We start from the raw sequence: 17090 nt of genomic DNA on the forward strand, positions 1-17090 counted from the left end.
TACAAATTTTAAAAAGCACTTTGTGTACTTGTATTAGCAACTCACCATACACTGCAACAAGAAAACGTTGCTATAGAAACACCCTCCTTAATACTTTAACCATTCACTGATGGCTCTGAAGAGACATGGAGGAGCCTGAATAATGACTACTAACCGATGTGTCATTTAAAAATTACACAATTTCCATTCAAAACAATCAAAACTTTAAAAAAAATCTATCAAGAATGCAAGTACTTTGCTGCATTTCAAATTGAAACATCTTCTGACACAGTCAAAACTCTACTGGTTTTCATTATTTTTCTCTGTGCCTTTTTTAGGTGTTCAGATGCCATGGTAATGGGCACAATACAAAACACCAAATAGACTAGAATAGAGTTAGTTGACTGTCCAGGCAAGTCTTATTAACAAACTGATAAAATAGTTTGGGATCACTTGCCTTTAGCGTGGGGTGTTCTCTTTGAATAAAAAGAACATTTTGTTTTTCACTGAGATAATTTTTATATACAGTATTTTCTTGCCTGCCTCTTATTCTACTTGTTGAAAAGTTCACTGAAATGTAGATGAATTGAAAGGGCTGAGTGTTGCTTCCTTTTAAGAATTCCTTCTTGAAACTGAGAGAAGTGCATTAACTTTTTCTGATTCCCTAAACAGTTGAAGGATTCTTTTTATTCTTCAGATTCCAAATAAAAAAAGTGGTTTGATGGACACATTTTTTTAAAAATTGCACCTCAAACTTTTCTGTAGAGTATACACTGTATAGCATCAAATTGTTCCTTCATCAGTAAGGATTTTATTTATTATTGTTATTATTATTTTATTTGTAATACAAAAGCCTAGAAGTCCCAACTAAGATTTGGGACCCTCTATGTTAGTCATTGTATAGATGTATAGCAAGAGTAAGTCCTGTTTTGTAATAGATGCAATAAACACAGGATGGGAGGGGAAACAGGCACAGAGATTTGCCCTCAGTCACACAGCAAGTGAGAGGCAGGAAGAGAACCCAACCTCTTTCAGGCCCAGGTGATTATTCTATTCAGTAGACTATTTCCTCTCCCTCTCCAGATTACCTCCTCCTTTTCTTAAAAGGGTATGTTGTACTTTTAAGCATGTGGAAGAATATTCGTTTTTGTCATGAAGAGGTGGATGGAGAAAAGCATCGATCTACAATCAACCTGCTGTAGGCTTGGTGCCTGCAGTAGGGGTTTTAGGCAACATTTCCCCACTATTGCTAATACCAGTGCAGCTTCACTAGTGGTAATAATGTTGGAAATCCTTGTATAGACAATGCTAGCATCATTATTTTTAAAAGTGTGTCATTTAATACCTATTCGAAGCAGGTGCAAATAATATGGGTGTTAAAAATGACAGCAGCCATAGGATCTCTGGATAGGCTGTCAGCCCCAATATGGTTACTCCTTAGGAGAAATCTTTTCCCCCAAACCCTAATATAGATCACCAGGAGAGCCTTTTTTCTCTTTACCTGTTAGACTCAGGAAGCAGCCTCTTATCTGATGCAATAGAAATACTCCACTACTTTTTTCTCTGCACTCTCCTTATGTTTTTCCTCTCTCTCTGTCTCTCTCTCCCCGCATTCCTGAGATATGAGGTATGACTACACTGCAAAAAAATACAAATATGTGTTTTTACCTGTTGTTAGCTCATTTGGGTTAAAATAGTAATGAAGACAGGGCAGCTTGGGTTAGAGGAACCTGGAACTGAACATGAGCTGCTAACCCAAGTTAAGAGTTGAGCTGTTGTGTCTTTAATGCTGTTTTCACCCATTAGTGAACATGGGTTAGCTAACTCAAACAGCTTTTCTGCCATGTAGACATACCCATACTAGTGATACAAGATGTTTTATTTTGTGACTACCTATACCCGGGGTGGGCAAACTACAGCCTGCATCTGGCCCATCAGACCATTTAATCTGGCTCTCAGCTCCTGCCGGGGAGTGGGGTCAGGGGCTTGCCCCACTCAGCATGGCTCCCAGGAAGCAGCCGGCATGATCGCCCTCCGGCTCCTATGTAGTCTGGATAGGCACGGCCAGGTGGCTCTGCGCACTGCCCCACCTGCAGACACCACCCCCGCAGATCCCATTGGCCCCGGTTCCCGGCCAATGGGAGCTGCAAGGGTGGCACCTGCAGATAGGGCAGCGTGCAGACCCACCTGGCCGCGCCTTGAAGCTGGAGAGGTGACATACTTCCGGGAGCAGCTTGCAGTAAGTGCTGCCTGAAGCCTGCACCCCCAACCCGCCATGCCAATCCCCTGCCACAGCCCTGATCCCCCTCCCACCCTCGGAACCTCTCGATCCCAGGCCAGAGCCCCCTCTTGTACCCCAACCCCTCATCCCTGGCCCCACCCCAGATCCTACACCCCAAGCCACACCCCTCCCCCATGCCCCAACCCCCTGCCCCAGCCTGATCTCCCTCCCGCCCTCTGAACCCCTCATTCCCAGCCTGGAGCCCTCCTACACTCCAAACCAGAGCCCTCACACACACACACCCGCACCCCAACCCGGAGCCCCCTTCTGCACCCAGAACTCCTCATTTCTGGCCCCACTCCAGAGCCTGCCACCCCAACTGGAGCTCTCACCCCCTCCCACACCCCTACTTCCAATTTTGTGAGCATTCATGGCCTGCCATACAATTTCCATACCCCGATGTGGCCCTCAGGCTGAAGGGTTGCCCACCCTGATCTATACTCTGCTCTTCCCTGCTGAAGAGTTGTCTTCTGATAGGAAACCTTTTACCCAGCATGGTTTTCTGGTGAGTGGCCCCTTACAGTTTTCTGAGGCAAGCAGCTACAGTATTCTAAAGTAGGCAGTTTGCAATTGGCTGCTGCTAGCTGCCTATTGCTTTCTTCTAGTTGTCTGGTACTTTTATTATCAGATTAATCAATCTGATAAAGAAAACTATTTTTAACTTCTGTTGTTTTCAGCTTTTTTGTTTCTTACAAGTCCCTTATTGTTTCTCTTTTCTCTTGTTATGGTGAAAAGTTCTGGAAATAAGAAATGGGCTGTCCCCACCCCATATTTAATTAAAAATGCCAAATGAACTACTGTTCTCAAAGTATTTTTGCCAATGCATAGACCTGGAACATCAAAATGTATTAGCTGGATCAGTGCTTTTAGCAGACCTTGCAAGATTTACAGGATGGAAGTCTTTAATTTAAAACAGACCATTTACACATTTCTAATGTGTCTCACAGTATCACAAAATAACCCGGAAATTAGCTGGTATCCTGACAAAAACTGCTTCTGTAATTTCATCTTTACATTTGTTTCTTTATATTAAATAAATAACCTCCCTACAGAACATTTACAGGATACATGGGCAGGCATAAGAGGAAAGAAGGAACTTTTTCTTTTAAAAAAAATTTCTTTTTACATCACTAAAATTACTCTATGTCTAGCTGGTTATTATATGGTAAATAGGACAATACAGTGTAGCTATCTATGTAATAATTACATGATTGTGAAGGTTAATTGGTAATAAAATTTGAAATGGCCAAGCTGTTCCAATCATAATTGTTATAACATTTTCAGAATAAAGATCTCATAAGTAGTGAACTGCAACAGACGTCCCACTTTTGCTGCAGTTTGTCTCAGGAGGTCTGGCAATCTCCGTTGGGCCATCTGTCGTATTCAGATCAGGTCAGATATGGATTTTTCACAGAGAGCTGGGGGAGAAATGTAGGGCAATGCATTCTGGGGCACTCTGAAGTTGGGAAAGTCAAAACCTGTGAGAGACTGGAAAAGGGCAGATGCAGAAGCAGAGGAATTGCCAATACTGAAATTCCTCACATAAAAATTTACCACAACTGGCTATGTGTTGGAGCCAGATAAAAGGAGCTATGGATTGACTGAGATTTGAGAGGTTAGGGGGCTAGCTAGGGAAAAGGCATTGGGAGTAGTAGAGAGGGAATTGAGGGTCCTTGTAATGAAAGGACCCAGTCAAAATAAGGGAGAAAAATCTCACTGGGTTGAGAAGAGAGAGTGAAGTCTGAAAAGGAAGTGGGAGGAAGAAAGAATTCAGAGGCTTGGATGACCTTCAGATAAGTACTCAGCTTCTTCTGATCTTATCAGAGCTGACCTCTCTCAACCTTTTGCCACTTGCCCGGTGCTAATTGTTACACTGCAGCTTCAGAGACAGAACCAATTAGACCTTTATCCTGTTATTCCACAGTGTGTAATTGTATGTAATTACATGTTGAATAGTGACAGTGTGAATATTTCACAATTTAACATAGCTATTGTAGATTTGGCTTCACCTAAAGAAAGAACTTCTCTGATAGCCACATATTCATTAATTTTTGCTCTAAGATGCACTACTCATGTACAACATTTAGACCACAAGCATGAGAAATGTACAGTATTTACACTGCCACTGGAAATTATAATAATGAAATAATTCCATTAGCTAAATTCCAATAATAAGAAACTAGAGAACTCTCTTTAATTGGGAGTATGCATTTAAGAATAGTTTATGAATCTATTTTTAATGGCCTTTTAGATGCCTGAGGGGAACCATTTTTTCTATTGGATTCTGCTGTACAATAATAAAAAGCTACCTTTTCAGACTTTATTAATGACAGTGAGTTTTAACTGTTATCTTTATGATCATGTACTTCTTTCTGTAGGTGCCATCTCTCTGCAAGCAGTATTATCCAGTTCAGAAGAAGCACTTTTATTATTTCAACTAAAAACATCAAAAGTTTGGTCTTATCTTTCTCTTCTTCAACTTAGTTCAAAATAGTTTGCTAGTAAAAGACCAAGGAATGCCTTAGACATAACAAAACATAAAATAAAACCCCAAACCCTCATTAGCTAGCTGAAGGAGTAAATCTAGGCATTAGCTGTTAGGATTGCTTCATAATGGCATTGTTATTTTAAGCCACTGGGGGTATGTCTACATTGCAGCTGGGAATGAACTTCCCAGCCTGGGAAGACAAACTTGCATTAGCTTGCATTGATCTAACATGTTAAAAATAGTAATGTGGGTGTTGTGGGTCTCAGGGAGACTCAGGCTAGCCACCAGGCAGTCAGGTCAGCTCAAGCTGAGCTAGCACAAGTTTGTCTATTCAGGTTGGGATGCTCGGTGCCAGCAACAGTGTATACATATCCTGGATTGAATAAACTAAAATGTGCAACATATCTTGACTTTAAGTATGTTCAGCTTAAAGCAGAGATGGGCAAACTATGGCCCGCGGGCCACGTCCAGCCCATGGAACCATCCTGCCCAGCCCCCGAGCTCCTGGCCCGAGAAGCTAGCTCCCAGCCCCTCCCCTCCTGTTCCCCCTCCCCCACAGCCTCAGCTCGCTTGCTCCGCCACTGGTGCAATGCTCTGGGCGGCGAGGCTGTGAACTCCTGTGGCAGTGCAGCTGCAGAGCCTGGCCTGACTCGGTCTGTGTGCTGCGTGGTGGTGGCGGCGGCGTGGCCCGGCTCCAGCTAGGTGTCACGGCTGTAGTGCCACTAGCCACTGGTGCTCCAGGCAGTGCGGTAAAGGGGGCATGGAGCAGGGGAGTTGGATAGAGGGCAGGGGAGTTCAGTTTGGTGGGCAGGGGGCAGGGGTGTGGATAGGGGTCGGGGGCGAACAGAGTTGAATGGGGGCAGGGTTCCCGGGGGTGCAGTCAGGAAGGAGGGGGGGTTGGATGGGGCGGCAGGGGGCAGTCAGGGGCAGGGGTTCCGGAAGCAGTCAGGGGACAGGGAGAAGGGGTGGTTGGATCGGGTAGGGATCCCAGGGGGGATGTCAGGAATGAGAGGAGGGGTTGGATGGGGCAGCGAGGGTCTGGGAGCGGTCAGGGGACAGGGAGCAGGGTGTATGTGGTTGGGACAGGGGTTCCAGGGGGGCCATCAGGTAACAAGGGGGGCAGATAGGAGGTGGGGGCCGGGCCATGACCCCCTTCCCTAACCAGCCCTCCATACAATTTACGAAACCCAATGCGGCCCTCAGGCCAAAAAGTTTGCTCATCCACCCCTGGCTTAAAGTCTGAATTTGAGACCCTTGATTCCACAGTCTGGGTAACCTCTGTTTCAAGCACAGTTACTACAAAATATTCTGTTTCCAATTCATATAATTCTATTCTGCTGTTAATAGTTATATTGCTCATCTGTGAATGGCTGTACAAAGTCAGAAACAATATTTAAATAAACTTTGTCCAAAATCATTCAGATAGCCATCCATCTTGGTGAAACAAAAGAAGAGCAAAGAATGAAATAAACCTTAAAGAAAGAGAGGTTGCCTCAGCTACTTACACTACTATGTCAGAAATACTGATTCCAGAGTTCTTCTAAACATAATTTCCCCACAGTGTCATACTTACACTGTTCAGAATTACATCATAACTGAATGGGCAGGCAGAAATATGGGCACTGTGCACAAACACGTATAGCATTCTTTGTAATTATGGCTATAATTGTTCTTTGACTTTAAGAAGTGAGCTCAATGATGTCAATAAAATGGAAAGATTTCCATTGATTCCAGTAGGCTTTGGATCAGGGCCTCACTGCCTAAATCAGTTGTCAGCCAACAGTATAAATTCCTAGATACTTGAATGATTTAGAAAGTATCTCTTATCATTGAACAGGGAACAACCATGCTCTGTTGTAAGAGAAAATAATTCAATAATTTATAAGAAAATGTGTGATCTCTCTACATCATCTCACCAGGTGCTAAAGCATGCACAATCCCAGTATAATATTCTTCTCACCTTGCAAGTGACATGAATAGGAGTTCAGTGAAGGAAAAGTGAGAGAGAGATACTGGAAATAACACTCGCCAGACAGATCAAAGAGGATAGTTTGGCCTGTAGTCTTCTGATTTTGCAAAACTCACATTAAATGTGCATGTGCCCGAACGCTCACCCAATGTGTGCAAAGAGAAGGTACATTATTCATGGAAACAAAAAAGAAAAGAGTAAGGGTTAAATTGTGGCATATGTGTAAGATGGAGCAAACTTCTCCCCAGAGTGTTTGGTGACTCTGCCTTGTTCCAACCCTTCACTCCTTCCTTTTCAGTATCCTACTTCATCAAGCAAGGATTGTGAACAGGAAGCTCTGCATTTTCCACGGTGCAAGGGCAGTGCTGCCAACCTTGTGATTTTATCATGAGCTCACAACAGTTTCTTTCTTTCTTTCTTTCAGTTTGTACTCGCCCTTAGGGTTGCAGTGAAAAGCTTGAGAACATGAACCCTAACTATTCAAAAACCTAATGGCAAATAAAGAAAACCCCCAATTTATTATTTTCAGAGACTCCTCATTTTTTAAACCAGCCTCATGATTCTGGGGGCCAATTCATGATTTTTTAACTCCTGGGATTGACAGCATTGGGAACTACAATTGTGAATGGCTCTTTCACAGCTTTGGAGAGACTTCTTGTGTATCCCTGTCTTAAGTAAGAGCATCTCACCAATTCGCCCCCAAAGAAGTAAAAAGTCTAAAACCACAATCCACACTTAGACCCCAATCCTGCAAGCTGCTCCATGCAAATAGACTCCTACATTATGCAGAATTCCATAGTGTTCTGCATAGGCTCAGGGACCAACCCATGAGAGGCAATTCGCAGAATCTAGGTGATTGATTGAGGGGGAAAATGGAATCAAAAGATGGATGAAAGAAAGTGTGGAGCTTGGAGATTATAAGAGCAGATGTATAAGAGGAAATAATAAAATAAGTAATTTGCATGGCAGAGGAAATAATAGAATAAGAAATTTTCATGGCAGAGAATACAGATAGTCCACCACTTTAGCCCATTGTGGGAGAGAGGGCATGGTGTCTGGTATATAACCACACACAGTTTCCATGGGAAATCACCATCAGAGCAATATCAGGACATCATTGTAGGATTCCAGAGCTTACATAAATCTTCCAATCCTCTCTCTTCTTTTCCCATCTTAACACAACAAATGGCATCATATCTTAATTTGATCTCAAGCTGACATTGGTCCCTGGTGACATTTACTCAGTACATTAAACTACCTGAGTGATTAAAACCACAGAGATGGAATTAATGCTGCAATGATCACCATTCAACTATCCGTCCATTTACAATAGAATTCAGGGTTCTTCTAACTGACTCTATACTATCCAGAGCAGTTTCTCCATAGCTATATCCAAATCTCCCGAGCCAGTAGGAGGAGACAAGAAATGTTATTACTATTGAGGGGCTGTTGTAGATAATGCAGAAGGGGAGAAAACTGTACCAGCTCCTATTGCCCCTTTTCCATGCATTGGTAATGCATGGAACCAAAGTTTGTCCGAAGGCTCCCAGAAAGGCAGAACAGAGGGGGTATTTTGGCACCCAGAGCAAAATCTGAAACTAAAGTCCCCCACCCTTCCAAAAAAAATTACCACTGAGGGGAAGCCCCAGGGCAAAGGCTGTTGAAAAACAAGTCTGTCCTGAACCTCACCTGGAGCTGGGCCTGGCTTCCCACTCTGGGTGTTGCAACCTGGCATGCAGGTTTGGGGGCCCTCTTAAATGGGGCCTTGGGGCAAATTGTCCCCTCACCCCACCCACACTCTGGAGCTACTAGGTTTTTATGAAGTATTTGTTTTCCTTTCCCCCCAGCTTTTACGCTCCCTCCCAACAGTTCCAAGGTCTCCCCTTTTGTGATAGTGCAAAGTGTAGAGTGTTTACATGCTGCCCCCCAACAAAATAGTGGAAAGACTAATTTCACCATTTCTGCTGTATTTGCTAAAAATTTTCACACAGCTCTAGGGGACAGTGCTGGTAAGGACCTACACTCAGCAGAGACAGATTTTAACTTCTGTGAGGGACCCCAAGTCCTAACCTTTCCTCTACTTACTCCATTTCCTATTCTACCACCTGCAGCACTATAAACAGCAAAGACTTGTACAGTAACTCATCTTGTCAAAGTGCTGAAGAGCTGTTCCGTTCAAGTGTTATCAACATCTTCCAACTTACTGTGTATTTTTCTTATTGCTAAAAACAATCCCAAGCATTCTTTTTGGCAGATTAGTAAGGAATTCAAGTAGCAGATGTTCAAATCGCTTTTTTATTTTTTGCATATTTCATCTCCATAAGGATATCATGATGAAGATCTGTTGTTAGGTCTTTGTGCTAAACGCTATAGTTCTATCATCTCAGCATTATAGCCAGTGACTGTGATATAAGGAAATGACTGTGAATATATTATCTGAAGAACCATCTACAGTAAGTTTATTTTGGTAGCCCTTTGAGGGCTACCAAAATGCAATTGAGGCTGATGCCCAATCTCATGTTTGCACCTCAAAGTATGAAACATATTCAGCTACTTTTGCGTGAGTGGCTGCTGAAAAAACTTCTTTTAATCAAATAACTACCTAAGATAATAGAAATAGCGACACCACCTCCTCATTCCACTATAGTGAAGCCTGCACTCTACCTATCTATAAAACTTGAATTTGACTTGAATTTACCTACCTACATGACTTGAATTTGATTGCTGGCATAATCCAAAAAAACCCTACTGTCTTAGTAATGCTATATGGAAGCCTTGTTAGAACGGCTTGTTTCTCATTTATGTTGCTACGTTACTATACTCAGAAACCCATCCAAACTTTTATTGCTTCCTGTGCCCAATTGTAGCAGTAAGTCAAACCTCTCAATTCTGTGAATTCCTAGGCACTTCAATTTGAGAATCCACAAGAAAGAAAGAAAGAAAGAAAGAAAGAAAGAAAGAAAGAAAGAAAGAAAGAAAGAAAGAAAGAAAGAAAGAAAGAAAGGCAATGTGATTTATCAATGCATGTCATCTCATTCCAAAAGAACAATAGGTATTTCTAATGGTAGTCAAACTGGTAGCACATTAAACTGGTTTAGTCCCATTATACATATAATAAAATAAGGTAATAAAAATAATAGTAATAATAATTAATAATACCTTGCTTGTATATAGTGCTTTTCCCCACTAGATCTTCACATTCTGTAATGTATACGTTATGACCATATAATGGGCTGAGTTCAAAGCTTTGTGGGGAATACATAATGTTCATATTGAGAAGGGATGCAGGGCTGGGACTTTTGAGCCCTGTTCCAATCTCTATCACTGATCTGGCATATGATATTAGATGAAAGATGTAACTTCTATGTGCCTCAGTGTACCAATCTGTAAAATGGCTATAACAGCACTTATCTTCCTCACAGGCCATTGGGAGGCTTAATTAATTCATTCATATTTAAAAAAAACAATTTGAGATCCTCAGATGAAAGGAACACTGCAGTATAATTGCAAGGTGTTGTTACTTTTTATTGATTTCATTTATTACTACCCATACAAAGTGCTACCATACTGCTGTGCCACATTTTGGGTTATGTCATCATGTCACATCATTGATATGAGATCATGGTTTGACATTTGTCATGCAAAGCATATAAAATCTGCATTACTTGGAAGCAGTTTCAGGCTGGGAAACAGTCAGTTTGATGTGGTTTGTATAATTAAATTACCAGCCTAGTTTCACAGAGAAAATTATCTAAGAACCTATAATCAGTAAATTGCATAGGTATTTTGATAACGATAGCAGTATATGACAGAACTGTCTCAATTCCATCTGCTCCAGCAAAAGGCATAGATGCCCAACTTTTGAATATAAGAATGTATTTTAATCAGAACATGGCAGACTACCTAATTAACTCATAAATAATACAATGAATCTACAACATTATTATTAATTAACTCATTAATAATACAATATTTATAAAGTATTGTTGCAATGTAGAACCCAGGCCCATTGAAGATGGGTATGAGAAAGTGTGACCACATGCTGGAAGCTAACTGATGAACCAGCCCTCTGATCACTTAGGCACCAATCAGTTCTCTGGAGAAGAATGATTGGGTGTGTGTGGCTAATTAGCTGTCAGGCTGGAAAGGCAGATGAACCAATTAGCCATCAGCTGAGAGGTATAAAAAAAGACACAGGACGGCAGTGAGGGAGGAAGATCTGGGCTACCTGAGCATAGTGTATGCTGAGATGTTGAGGAAGAGAGACTGCTGTTCCTCGCTGACCCTGTGGGAAAGGGCCAGAAACACTGTAAATACTTTGGTGCACAAAACTGTAGTGGTGTTGGTGATGGGAATATAAATAAAATTACATGAAGTTCCACCTACTGTCAGAGTCGGAGAGGCTTCAGGGGCATCAGAGGATGGGGAGAGAACAGGTCCCAATATAGGAGGTCAGAGCCACTGTCATTTCTGTAACCCTGTTAACTGATAAACGCCTTTTAGCACGTTCTTGGCTTTTATTACTGCTGCATAGAAAGATAATCCTAGTTCTTCTAATCATTCAAAATATATGGCCATCTAAGGATCATCTGAAAAAAGGGGTTAGGACATGTTTCAGGGTAATGTTACTAGAGCTAGTGGGAGCATTTTCAACTAAATGTTTTCCCTTCTAAATAGCCAAAGCCAAAACATTTCATGGAGATGTATCCATTTTGATAATGGTTTTGAAAGAAGGTTTCTGAAGTCCTGATTACAGAGAGAAAATTTAAATTAAAACCAAATCTTTTTTCTCTCTGAAAACCAAATGATTCAACACAAGTCTATTTTGTGAGGTCATTCAAAAGGTTTTGTTTTTTTTCCCAATGTGAAATAAAAACGATTTTTGAAACTTCAAAAGTTGTCACAAAACATAATTGTTATTCTCTGGCCAGCTCTAAATGTTGCATTTTTAAAATGCAAATAACTGCAGAGAGTCAAACTATGTTTTAAATGGGAGTTTCTTGGGTCAAATTCATCCTTGGGTTAACCCAATTAACTTAATGAAGGATAAATTTAGCTCATTACTTTTCTTATTTACTTAAGTATTGGGGATTATTTAACGGCTGGATGAAATAGATTTTCATTTGTTTATGAAAATATGGATCTTAAGATTTATTAATCTATTCTTGTGGTTTTTCTATAAGGGAAGCTTATATCGCTCAATCATCCACTGTTAACATTCAGCGTCAGACTAACAGTTCCAAACAAATAGCAACAGAAATACGATTGCAATGAACTCAGCACACACACACACATTTATACAGAGAAAGGGAGAGAGAGAAACTAACCAAGATGTAGGTTGACTAAACAATTAATTTAGAATGGCTCTCTCAGCATGAACCACAATCAGGAAATCTATAGGAGCAGAAACTACAATCAAGATATAAATATGGTGCATAAAATCTTTTATAATAAAGAACTTATTGAAGATACAATACAATTTCATTAGTCACAGATTTTTACAATTGGTGAGTGTGCTACATCATTGATATGTTGCTATTTAATAGCCCTTTTTTAAAATCTTACCTCTCATGTTATTTGAGGGCCCAATTCTGCTTCCATTGAAGTCACTGGCAAAATTCCCATCAAACCCTGTGGGAACATTTGCCTGTTGAAATAATTGATGATTGCTTCTGAAATACCCTAACTAGAATATGAATAAAAGTGTGAGGATTGTAAAAGACACATACTGGAGCTGTGGGGTTTTTCTTTGGAAAAATTCAATGTTTTGTTCAAAAATTAAAGAAAAATTGTATTTTTGACACACAAAAAATCTAAACTTATGGAGGGAAACTGAAAATGTTCTAGAGCTGCCTGGAATCCCCCCTCCCCAACTCTTGTCAATTGACTTTTCTGTTGAAATACTTTTTTGTTGTTGTTTTTGATAAAAAAATAAAGACACTTTTAGCAAAAAAATCATTTAAGCAAAAAACAAAATGAATAAACCCCTTAGTTTTCAAAAGCGTATGTGCACATAGATTGACTGATCTATTTTTAGTTCTTGATGCTGCATAATTGAAGTCAATGGGAGTTTTGAACAAGATCCGGCCTCTCTGAACTAAATAGTCCCTATTAAGGTACATGGAAGTTTCCACAAAGAATCACAGAATAACCCCCTACATTAATTCCCTGAGATGTGGATACGAAAACATAGCTTTGAATATCTCCAGTGGTGACAATCGCATAGCCTAATGTGACATCTTAATTCATGGTTTAACTTCTTTTTAAAAATTAAAAGATTTTCTTAACAGTTACATTTTCTGGCTAGAGCTAATGGCTATTATTTCATATTCTGTCCTTGTTGCCTAATGAGAATGATTGGTCCCTTTCCTCTTATAACATTCCTTTATGTACTTGTAGACAGTTATCATGCTGCCCCTATGGTCATTATGTTTGGGTACTGAACATCTGTTCAAAAGTTTATTGATGCTAAAGATAGCACCAGTTGCTCATGGGAGTTAGCACACTGCACCATGCAGCCATTCTGGAAAGCCTACCTGTTAGAAGGTCACTTCATTAGAAAACCAGAGACAAAACAAGTTCCTGACCCAAGAAAATATATTTTTTAAATATGGAATTTCCCAAAGGTTTGGGTTAATTAAGTGATTGGACTCTATGTGAATTTTCTATTCGATGGGGCAGGTGGAATAATTTGCTAAAATATATATTTTTGTAATACTTATTAAACAAATATATGGATCTTCCCTAATCTTCATTTGATCTCTATATTTTTTGACATCCCAGTATGCGAGTAAAGTTTTTTGTTTATTTATAGACATTTTGTTCCAAGATCCCACGAGGGTTTGACATTTCTATATTGCCTATCATGCTTGATAGGGAAGTATTACAAACCTGACAGGTGCTGACAAAGAAGGCATTAGTAAATGAAGCAGGGCATTAATTGTAATGTTCATGACCTTTTGTTTTGATCCCTGCTTCATCTAAAAGCAATTTTTCAGGTAAGAAGCACTTCTTTTTGAAGTCTAGAAAAAAATTGATGAAGTTCAGAACAAGATTTAAAAAAGAAATTACTTCAAGCTAGAGTACATCCTGATGTACAGATCATTTTCTCTTTTATTAAATAATTAATGCCAGCTACACCAGCATGTTTAAATCCTCTACAGATAAGAAATAATTAAGTTAACACCACCCAAAATGATATGTAACATCTCACTCAGTGAGAATTTTAAAGTGAGAACAAGGAGAATGAAATTATTAGAAATCATCCAGTCGGTTTTTTGAAAGTTTTAGTCAGACATGTTCACACAGATGCAAGTAACATCACACTTTACTGAAGCTGTTGTATCTGTTAAAATAAGTACCGTAGCTGCCAGCAAGTTAATGAATTCTCAGCAGCACCCACGCACTGCACTTCTGGCTTTTCCTTTTTCACTTCAGGCCCCAACGATATATATTCGCAAATCTGATAATGATTAAACAATTCCCATTAGGAGTATATACAAAAAAATGCATTAGAATATCTAAATGAATATCTGCCATCATCAACCAAAAAGTTTTTTTAAATGAAAGTATTATCTCTTTAACCTTCTCATGAATCCCCAAAATGTATTGCCTTGCACTGTGATAAAGAAGTAACTCTTAATATTGCAATATGTTTGCGTACAAATAGAGCAGTATAGTGATGTGTCGCTCTATCTAAAAGCCACTGTAAGTTTAGCAGCCAGAATGCTGACACCTTTCCAACTGGCATAGGGTGGGCCAACTGGCAGAGTATTTATGAAAGGTATATTCATATATGCACAGTGCTAAACTGCCCACAGTGAATCAGAGAAAGAGAGACATTATTGAAGCAGAGCCTGGAGAAACAGCATCAGAGAGGTAGGGACAATGAAGGGCTGTTGTCAGGAAAAGAATCATGAAAACCTGAAGCCCTGTAGCAAGGCTGGCGGATGGACACATACTGCTGCAGATAGCAGCCCAGGACAAAGTATCAGGATATTATTCATAGCTGGAAAGGTTGTTAGAACCCAGTTAGGTAGATTAGAAGAGCTGCAGAGAAAGGATTAACAACTATGAGCAAAGTCTAGACAGCAGGCAGGTGTTTGAAAAATCTACAATCCATCTATCTATTATCTATTTATACAAATTTATAATACCCCAGCGCAGAAATAGTGCCATAGGAGATAATCCTGGAGATATCATGCAGGTTTATTTTTCTTTTTTAATTTTGCATTATATTATAGCAGAAGCATCCTGTTAATGTGTTTATCCATCATTGTTGGATGAAAAGACAGACAGTGAGGGAGCGGAGTCATAGGCAGCTGATTGCGGTTGAGGTTTACTGGGGCTAGGAAATGGGAGATAAACCCTGGCAAAAATTTCAAATAATCTTTCCAGACCAGATCAGGTAGGAGGAAGAAAAAGCGAGACATGTATTGTGTCCTCAGTGTCAAAAGCCTGAAATGGCCTCTGAGTATGGAAACCCCTCTGCTTTCCTGGATGTCAAAAGCCCCTAATGATTCTTTCCCAGCTACCTAAACCTCCAGGTTTTTCCCTCAGCAAATTCTGTATTTAAGGTACATATCACCAGTTACAAAATTCTTACTCACATTTTGAAGAGGTTGGGAGCTGTGTGAAATGGAGAAACATTCCCATTCTTAGACATCTCGAATTTGCTCTCAAAATAGATACTACAGACAAATTATCATGAGTACATTGTTAATTTATCCATACGGGCACTAAAAGGGAGCTCCCCACAGGTCATGGTTAGCCCCTCTGCAGGGGCCCAAGGAGAAAAGCTGATATCTTCTGCACTGTACAGGGGTTAATCAAGATCAAACCCACTAAGAGGTCAAAGCAGGGAATCCTTTCTCAGGTCTATGTTATATCCCTATGGTAATACCTGAGTAAGACCTAGGAAATGACATGATGTTCCCCTCTCCGAGTTTATTAGCTATTATTTTGTCAAGGAGAATTTTGCCTGCCTTTTCCCCAGAAGAACCTGGACTTTATCCTACAAAGCCTGCAGACCTGCTAGGGTCTCAGGGTCATCCACATGAAGGTCTTGTCTTTTTGCATGGGGCCTGGGCCCCATAAGGCTCATCTTTTATTGGTGCTTGGACCTGAGGAAGTTAACCAATTTTTTGCTTTGTTTGTGTAACCCACTGGCGAGTATGTGTTAGTCTCCTCACGTTGCCTGACACTGGACACTGGAAGGTGGCAATGCAAGTCTTGCTCATCCCAGCTGTTCTACTCATTCTCCATGTTTGACGCACCATCTCACCAAATGGGAATGATGGTAGGGGGTGGGAAGCAAATGCTGCTGTGGAAGGAGCTGACCCACATTCCCTTGAGAAGAAAAATATCTGAGAGTGGTGCCCTCAGTGGATGGTCTCCTCAGCATGTGAATTCCAAAGGCACCACACCATAGGCGCCAACTTCATGGGTACTTGGGACTGAAGCACTCATGGAAAAAAAATAATGGATGCTCAGCACCCACCAGCCACTGTTTGGGGGTGCTCCCGATCAGCTAATGAGGGTGCTGCCAAACAGCTGATTGGGGATACCACCAAACAGCTGTTTTACGGCTCAGGGACGGGGTTGGGGGAGAGCGGAGACCAGCGAGTGGCAGGCGGGGTTCTCAGGGAAGGGGGCGGAGTAGGCGTGAGCAAGGGTGGGGCCTTGGGAGAGGATCAGAGTGAAGGCAGGGCCTTGGGGTAGGGAGGCGGAGCAGGAGGAGCACTCCCAGGGAAAAGTAAAAGTTGGCACCTATGCACAACACAGCCCTCATTTTTCATTCAGGCAAGTTCCTCACAGAAGACAATGCACCAAACTTTGAGGTCCTTACTCAGTTTTTACACAGACAAAATCCAGTCACAGTTTATTATCTGACTTGTGTGCATGAAGCAGCAAGACAATAGCAATAATGTTTAAGGTTTTTATTTTGTGAGACATAGGAACCATCATATGCCATGTTTTTCTGTAGCTTGTCTGCTGTTACTGGGAAACCCTCAAAATTAGATAAAATAACTGTTATGTAAGTTCTGAACTGTATACACTTTACTGTCTGCTCTTACAGTAACAGTATTGTCCGAAATAGATTGCGGTTCGATCAGCTTTATATTGGGAGAGGAAAATCAGGCAGGACCAGAATAAGGTGCAAAGCCAAGTGGCTGCGTTTATTTGGGGGAAAGTTACAACTTGGGCCAAGGGAGAGAGGCAATTTTTAGCTGGGATGTTGTTAGGCAATATAAACAACCCAAAAATCATTAACAGTACAATTCTATACTGCTCACTGCACCACACTGGATAGGCAGACACACCAATCACACAAGATGGGAATCGGGTTCGTCAGGGCGGTGCCCGGTGCAACA

This window comes from Mauremys mutica, chromosome 3, assembly GCF_020497125.1.
Source record: "Mauremys mutica isolate MM-2020 ecotype Southern chromosome 3, ASM2049712v1, whole genome shotgun sequence".
Taxonomy (NCBI): domain Eukaryota; kingdom Metazoa; phylum Chordata; order Testudines; family Geoemydidae; genus Mauremys; species Mauremys mutica.